Source organism: Coenobita brevimanus, chromosome 39 (assembly GCF_032717465.1).
Source record: "Coenobita brevimanus isolate Jiangsu-jjx chromosome 39, ASM3271746v2, whole genome shotgun sequence".
Lineage (NCBI taxonomy): Eukaryota > Metazoa > Arthropoda > Malacostraca > Decapoda > Coenobitidae > Coenobita > Coenobita brevimanus.
The window spans coordinates 845,001-854,451 of record NC_136992.1 but is presented as its reverse complement, the minus strand read 5'-3'; positions in this window follow the sequence as shown (position 1 = coordinate 854,451).

Below are 9,451 nucleotides of genomic sequence, written 5' to 3'. Positions count from 1 at the left end.
TCCACAGCATCCACAGACAGACGGACAGACAGACAGCCGGAGCAGAGGGCCAACCACAACAACAACTACAACAACCACTACCACTACTACTACAACTACAACATGATCAGCCTACGGACTGTCGTGAGTATACTATCTCCTAACACCCCATTTTCTTTTTAGTTTTTCTCCCTAATTTTTCAGATCAAAAATATACCTTGAGTTTTTATTCTGTCTGCCCCGAAAAAAACTTAAATTAGCAAAGAAAATCCAGCATATACCTAGACTTTGGCAAAAATAATAATAATAATAATAATAATAATAACAAAAATCGTTCTAGGGGTGCTTCATTTTCTATCTGGCTCCTCCATTTTCTATCCGACTCTCACATAAGGGGAAACTGCTTTATTATACGGACTTTCAAATACCCTTTCTCGCCTGGCCATCAACAGCTTTCTCACAGTACTTGCGTTTGTACTGAGAGGTAAATAAATAAGAAAATACAAGTTCCCTTCGTAAAATCACCACAAACAAGACGTAAACAAACAAACAAACTTCCGCCAGCTAAGGTCAACGCACTACCGCTCTTACGTAACTGGTCCTTCGATTACGTAACTCCGGAATTCGTTGCTGTCGAAGTAGCTATAGGTCTGTCTGGCTTCCTACCCTATCTATCTATCTAGTTACTTGTTTATCTACTACTACTACTACAACTAAGAACAACAACAACCATAATAATAATAATAATAATAATAATAATAACAACAGTAATAATAATAATGATAATAATAATAATAATAATAATAATAATAACTAATAATAATGATAATAGTAATAATAATAATAATAATAATAATAATAATACGGTAACAGTAATAATAATAATAATAATAATAATAATAATATCCCAACTCTTCCCCCTACCCAGATGGTGGTGCTGTCTCTCCTAGCCCTAGCCTACGTAGCCCTAGCCATGCCCAGCCCTCAGTACGGGGGTGGGGGCTACGGGGGAGGGTATGGGGGAGGCTACGGGGGAGGCTATGGGGGAGGCTATGGGGGAGGCAGCCGACCGGGAGGATATGGGTAGGTATTTATTTTAGTTTTTATTAATTATTTTTCATATTTTATTTATTCTATTTATTCATTTTATTTATCTATTTATTCTATCTATTTTATTTATTTATTTATCTTTATTTTACACTTCCATATTAAACACAAATATCAATAAATCACTGCAGCATCCCTCCAACAGAGAGAGAGAGAGAGAGAGAGAGAGAGAGAGAGAGAGAGAGAGAGAGAGACAGACAGACAGACAGACAGACAGACAGATAGATACAGACAGACAGACAGAAAATCAGAGAGAGAGAGAGAGAGAGAGAGAGAGAATAATACAATCTGGTCCCCACCCCCCCAGGTACCCTCAGAGACCCACCTACTACACGCGCCGCCCTGGAGGCTATGGCAAGTAAGGAGGACCAAACGACAGACCGATACAGCAGGGACCAGAGACAGGAGGGACCAGAGACCAGAGGGAGTAGACAAGGAGAAAATAGAGACCGAAGGGAGCGGAGACCGAAGAGAAAAGAGATTGAAGGGAAGAGACCGCAGAGAAGAGACAGAGGGGAGCAGAGACCACAGGGAACAGAGACCGAAGGAAGCAGAGACCGAAGGAAGCAGAGACCGAAGGGGGCAGAGACCGAAGGAAGCAGAGACCGAAGGGGGCAGAGACCGAAGGAAGCAGAGACCGAAGGGGGCAGAGACCGAAGGAAGCAGAGACCGAAGGGGGCAGAGACCAGAGGAAGCAGAGACCAGAGGGAACAGAGACCTAAGGGAGACCACAATTACTCCAGCCACAACCCCTTCCCAACGAGGAGGATGTCTACATGTTAACCCTTTAAACCCAATGACTTAGTTATTATTATTATTATTATTATTATTATTATCATTATTATTATTATTATTATTATTGCTGTGTTCAAACAATTCTATTAAAGTTTAGATTAAGAGCGTCTATTATTACTATTATTATTATTATTAGTAGTAGTAGTAGTGGTAGTATTGTTATTACTATTATTACTATTATTATTATTATTATTATTATTATTATTGCTGCTACTACTATTACTACCACCACCACCACCACTACCACTAGGCTACTACTACTACTACTACTACTAACGCACGACACCAACTGATCCCCACCTCAAGGGTCTATAATAATCATACAATATACCCCAAAGGATCTTAGTGAGGAGAGAGAGAGAGAGAGAGAGAGAGAGAGAGAGAGAAGGAAATCATCTCTCTCTCTCTCTCTCTCTCTCTCTCTCTCTCTCTCTCTCTCCACCACGCAAGATATTTTGTTCCTACTATCCTCACACGATTCTCCCTCTCTCTCTTTCTCTCTCTCTCTCTCTCTCTCTCTCTCTCTCTAAGGACGGAATTCTCTCAGTAAAGGAGGTTAAAATTACGTGCGCTTGTGTCGTTACCCTCTGACGTCTATCTATCTATCTATCTATTGCCTGGCACCGCATCCTGGGAGGGGTGACTTCGATACATGGACCTCTGACTCATTCTGTCCCTACTCAGACGGAAAAATAAAGAAACAGAGGAAGGAGGGAAGGAAATAAGGGGCAAGGGAATACAAGAAAAAATAAATCACAGTAAGAGAGAGAGAGAGAGAGAGAGAGAGAGAGAGAGAGAGAGAATCATAAAACTCGACCAAGGATAGAAAATGGTGATAACAGAAAATGGCAGTACAGGTGAACAAAGAAAACGTTTAATTTTTTGGGTAACTATTCTAGCACTTGTGAGACTGTTTAAACTGTATATTTATTTATTTATTTACTGCTTTTCTATGCTATGTAGTACTGTGTTTCCTTACTGGGTTTTTGACTGTATTGAACATGATTATTTTTAGGCCATGTATGTGTCACTGTGCCGCTTTGCTCTCACGTACCCTTCCTGCATTGCCTTCCGTGACAAGGTTTGCCAGAGTGATGGGACTTGTTCGAAATATTAAAATAAGAATCTAAATAAAAAGAAGAAACTGAACGATACTTAGCGCTTTAGGTAAACACGTAAACAGAATAAAGAGTAACCACCCTCATCTCCCTAAAATAGTCTATCTATCTATCTATCTATTGCCAGACGCCCAATCCCGTACGGGGTGGCCACAAACAAATCGCCTCCACGTCGCCCTGTCTCCCGCCATTTCACTGCCCTGCTCCCAACTCACACCCCCCTCTCTCATATACCTCTCCACTCCATCCCTCCATCTCATCCTCGGCCTACCCCTCCCTCTCCCCCCCTCCACCTCACTCACATACTCTCTCCTCGTCAGTCTCTCCCCAAAATAGTGTTCCATATTAATTTTATCCTATTTATCGATCAGAAATAAGCAATATGTCCAAATCTTTATTCTCCAAGGCTGGTAAAGTAAATGGAAAGGATTCAGATTCCCTTCCGCGTGTCTCTGATGACGATAAAGGATTTAATACATTATGCTGAGAATTGGATACGCCTTGTGGTTGAGAAAGAGAGAGAGAGAGACAGACAGACAGACAGACAGACAGAAGCAGAGGCAGAGACAGACAGACAGAGAGAGAGAGAGAGAGAGAGAGAACGGAAAAAGCAAGATTTAAAGTCCCGAGCGATAAAAAATAGATATATACGAACACTCACGTAATATAAGACAGGTGTGCATGGTTCCAGAGCAAGGTGGCCAGGTGTGTATCCTTACCTGCAATTAAGAGAAGAATTCAATTAGCGACGTTCTTACCTGCAGTCCTGTTTGTTTATCTATCGACCTTTATACTGTTATTTATCTATTTTTATCTTTCTATGCATCTATATGTGTCAATCTATCTATCTAGGCCATATACCTATCTATCAAGGATATCTAGTGATCTACCTATCTATAAACACAAATGAACCTTTATAAACACATTAGAACCTAAATTAACATCCAATATTCAGAATAAAATGGGTAAAATTAACACAAGTAAATAATAAAAAAAAATACAAATCTGAGTATATATATTTAACATTCTTAATTTTATTATTATTATTATTTTTTTACCTTGGCGTGCAGCGATGGAAGAGCTGGTGATTTCTCGGTGAGGCGGCCATCAGGTGTGTGTGTGTGTGTGTGAGGCCATCTGATGCACGCAGGCCTCAGGGAACAGTTTTTGTCTTTTATTTCCACAATCGCTTAATAATAATAATAATAATAGTAAGCTAGAACACTACACTTTCAAACACTTTATAAATGAATCATCACTTTAATTTCTAGTCATATTCTAAGTGGCAGAGGAGGCTACTTAACACCTCTTTCTTAGCGATTTATTTTGCGCATTGCATCTCAGTATTCTTTAGATGTCTATTTATACCTCTTTATTATCGAGTTTGAGTTAATAATATACAAATGGATACTTAAGCGTAATAAGTAGAATAAATCGCTCAGGAAATGGTGTCACGTAATCACCAAAGGCACTTAAAATCAACCCTTACTACGATACACTTAAGTGCTTTTCACTTAATCGGAAATTAAAGTAGGTCCTGTTCACTTACGCCACTTAAACTACATAGGATCACGTATTCCACTTATTTCTTCACTTATCACTTATTTCCTCGTTATCTGGAGTCTGGGGAACACTTTTTTACTTAACTGAACACTTATTTAGTCACTTAATTCACTTTTCCATCGAGTCCGCATGGGTAACACTATGAACGAAGGCTTTTGCAAATTTCTCAAAGCAATATGTTTTTTTTACGCGCGTATGGGGCACTAGCACGAAGAAAATGGAAGAAAAACAATGCAAACACATAAAACATGGATAAACAAACACAAAGTAGAGAAAGAACAAATGTAAGGAAAGAAGAGGAAGGGAAGAGAGAAACAGACGGAGCGAAGGAAGAAAACGGAAACAAGATATACAAAGAGATAAGAGAAAGCACAACGATACAGGAAGTAAAGAATTGACAAAGAAAGGAAATTAGAAAAGGTAGATGACAAAAGGTAAGAATAAGAAAACAAAAAGTAGAGACAAATGAGTAAGAACGAAAGAAAGAGAGAGAGAGAAGGAAAGAGAGGGGTAGAAACGAGAGGACGCAAAAGTACTTCACAACCCGGGATAGAGGACGCAAACGTACTTCTCCCCACGAGGTAAGTAGCAACACTGAGGGGGGGATGACGCTAACAGCATCATTCGCAAACGAGTGAAGCTGGAAATTCGAGATCGATCATGCACACGAATGCCAAAATTTGCAACTAATAGAGCAAAAAGATGTATTTGATCATTATTAATTTTTAAAGGGAAGTCTTAATTATATACGTTACGTCGCACAGAATGAATCCTACTGCATTCGAAAAGGAGTGAAACAAAGAAACGAGTGAATTAACCAAACAAACCCGGAAATAATTGCCTAGCACAGCAAATATATACCTTTAATGGTCTGCTACCATAAAAGGGCGCAAGTTATCTATTTATATATGCCACAGTATACTTAACAATTACTGAATTAAGTACCATCACTCCGATTTGCCTAGGTACTAACGTTAATTATTTAAACAGATGCAACCGAAGCAAGCGATTCATCTTCTACGATTCCCAGCCCATGAAGCAGAGATGGGTAGAGGAGGAGGAGAGGGGAGGAGGAAGAGAGAAAAGGAGGGGGTGAGGAGGAAAAGAGAGAGGAGGAAGGGGGAGGAGGAGCGAGGAGAGGAGAAAAGGATGCGAGGGCGGCATTGTTTTCAACTCAAAATCAATTTCCTTTTCTTTTTTTCTTCTTTCAGGGAAACTAAGAGGATTTAAAAGACTACCTTGGTCTTTGCTTGTCCTTCCTGCAAAACAAATCTTGTCTATGAGAGGAATCAACATGTGATCAAAACTTACTTTCATGTGACAGGAAAAGAGGGATGAATTCAAAATTTCCGTTTCCTTTTCCTCCTGTCATAGATACGATAAGGATTTGATCTTAAATTCATGGGATAAGAGAACAACATAAGCATGACATTACTGTATCTTAAAAGCCTTACCGGGATTTTAAGAAAGCAATGAAATACGCCGATATCAACAAACAACCAAACAAACAAAACCCGTTTGAATGAAGTCTGCGGGATAGTTTCCAGATACCGCCACAGTTTTTAATTTACGCTATTTAATGTATCGCCAATGAAGCATATAAGATTCAGTGACTAGGAGCGCTCTTTTTACTGACCTTTTCTGTTGAGTATTCAGCTAATTATTGTGGCTTTCTCAGTCTCGTACCATATAATTTAAGACGGGAAAATTTTCGTCAAGAGAACAGTAGCAATCTTTTTCTCAGGCGGTCTGGGAGAACGTTCGTGTCTGGGAGAGATTAATACGACATTTTACCTTAATTAGCGATCTTTTTAAGCTTATGACTAGCCCTGTGTGCATCTACAATTTATTTATACCCTTGCGTATTCACCAGCTCAGCATACTTAGCGAAAATGCTTCATGTTTAATTGAAGAGAAATTAATGCCTCGCCAATCTGGCAACACTTGTTGGCTGTACAGCGATGGCCGCCATGCAGAAGGCGATGTTGCATTTCGTGTTTATTTTTGTTATTTTTCACAATTTCACCCTACGCTATTAATACTGCCGTTCTCATTATGCGTAACGTACTAGTTTGTATATACTGCATATAGCAACATAGATTTAGACGCTGAACATGTCGCAGTGTTGTGCTAGTAATGAAATAAGAATATTGTTCATTGTCGTGCATCTGGGCGTTACTCCTGCCAGTCATTAACATTATCCTGGTGTTTTCCTCGTAATTTAAAAGGCCATTCATTCATTTTTAGGCCTACATACACGTGTTCGTTTGTTTACTATACCTCTGCAGTTGCCAGATACCGCGATAAATGTCCCTACGTGATGAATGGGATGTGTATTCAGGCTGCAATACCACATTATTATTATTATTATTATTATTATTATTATTATTATTGAGCCGGGGAAGGTTTATATCCAAGGGACGGTTGGGGTTGATTGCTCATGTAATGCCACTCAGGGATGAGTGAGGCTGGTCACTCTCATCTTAAATGTCGGGACTAACTGCCTAGCTCCGGGCTCCTACGCTCCTCATGGGGCAATGTAGGATTGGATGATGGATGGATTATTATTATTATTATTATTATTATTATTTCTGTCTGGACGTTGCTACTTATCCCTAGGGTGAGAACGGAGGTCTGGATGATGATGATGATGATGATGATGATGATGATTATTATTATTATTATATTGGTGCCTCTTATCGTGATCTTAAGGAACTACCATAACACCTGCCCAACGATTTAGTTAACCTGTCACACCTGATAATACTATTTTAGAAGTACTACGAAGCCTACTACCCCATCTAGACTACTCCCTCCCCCAGTGGTCATATCAGTAGTAGTTTCAAAGCTGAGACTCACCTTGGAATAAAGCAGGTTTTTATTGGCATTATTTATTTATTTATTCATTTTTTTGGGGGGGATGAATACTGCCGATTTTTTAAGGGCCATTTCTCTCTCTCTCTCTCTCTCTCTCTCTCTCTCTCTCTCTCTCTCTCTCTCTCTCTCTCTCTCTCTCTCTCTCTCGTGGTGGGTGGATGGTGAGTATTGGCCATGGGAGGTAACAGCCGTGCGCAAAAATTCTCCCTCACTTATCTCCCAACAGCCTACCCCCCCCTCCATATTTTCTCCCCCCCCCCTCCCCAAGCCACAGAGCGCGTCCTTCCTTCTCAGTCTTTTTAGTCTGGCTGTTCATATTGGGCTCACAGGAAAGCAGAAATATCGACGAACTTTTGCACATCGCTGTTGAATCGGGGACAAAAAAACGCCTAATATTTCACCTCTTCTTTTTGTCACTCTGTTTAATATTTCTATTCTCGTCCATCAAGGAAGCTCCCTAAAACCTATTCCTAAGCGATTTATTTTGCTTATTACATCTTGTCATCCTTTTCTGTGTTACATAAATCCTTCTGATGTCACCATACTCTGCATAAACATCATACGAAAGGATATTACCCAGCCATATCCCAAACTAAATCGTTAAGGAAGAGGCGTTAGGGAGCTTCGTTTCTCTGCCCTAATATTTCACCTCTTCTGGCTAATATTCCTAAGCTGAGAGAGGCTTGGTATGTTTCTCTGCCTAATATTTCACCTCTTCTGATTAATATTCCTAAGCTGAGAGAGGCTTGGTATGTTTCTCTGCCTAATATTTCACCTCTTCTGGCTAATATTGCTAAGCTGAGAGAGGCTTGGTATGTTTCTCTGGCCATAGATGATTCTCTTTACGATGCGTCAGGGAGGAGAGTGACGGACATGCCCTCAGTGGGAGGCAGACGCAGTGAAATAGCAGACGAACTTTTGTACCTAACTGTTAACACGGTGAGAGTTGACTGGTGCTACGGGTAGGGTGTGGTCAGGGGCGATACACACACACACACACACACACACACACGAACACACAGTACCTTTATAAACTCATGAACTTTTTTTTATTCCATTCATTTTATTTTCTCCTCCTCCCTTTTTCCTTCTCACTCCTCCTCCTCCACTGTTTCTTTTCCCTCCCTCCCCCCCCCTTTCTCTCCCTTTACCTCCTCCCTTTCCTGCCTTACTTCTCTCCCTATTTCTTGCTTCATTATCCTCATCTGCATTTTATAATGTTAAATCCAATATATATATATATATATATATATATATATATATATATATATATATATATATATATATATATATATTTTTTTTTAACAAACAGCTTCTATACAATCACTATATCTGTTGCCGTTTGTTTCCCCTTGTGCTCCCTTTGAACTCTCTTTGTACTCCCTTTATATCTTCATTGTATTCCCTTTGTATTCCCTATGTACTTCCTTTATACTTCCATAGTACTCCCTTTTTACTCCCTTTGTACTCTCTTTGTGCTCCCTTTGTACTCCTTTTGTATTCTCTTTGTACTCCCTTTGTATTTCCTTTGTATTCTCTTTGTACTCCCTTTGTACTCCCATTATACTCCCTTTGTACTCTCTTTGTGCTCCCTTTGTACTCCCTTTGTATTCTCTTTGTACTCCCTTAGTACTCCCTCTCTGTTCCCCTTTGGATTCCCTTTCCTCCCCTCCTCCAGACCTCATTCCCATACACGTCAGAGCAAGAGACATAGTACCAGTTTTTGTGAGTTTTTTTCCTCCTTCTCTCCCCCTCCTTCTCCTTCCCTCCCCCTCCTTCCCCTCCTCCTCCTCCTTCCCTCCTCCTCCTCCTCCTGCAGCCTCGTCTTCAGCGTATTCTTCATTACCTTCTGATCTCTTTCCTCCCTCCTCCCCTCCCCTTCCTTGCCTTCCTCCATCCCTCCTCCCCACAGCCCTTCCCTCCCTCCCCTCCCCCGCCTCCTCCTTCCTCCCTACTCACTTAACTCCCTCTCTTTGCCTTTCCTCCTCCTCTTTCCTTTCCTTCTCTCCCCA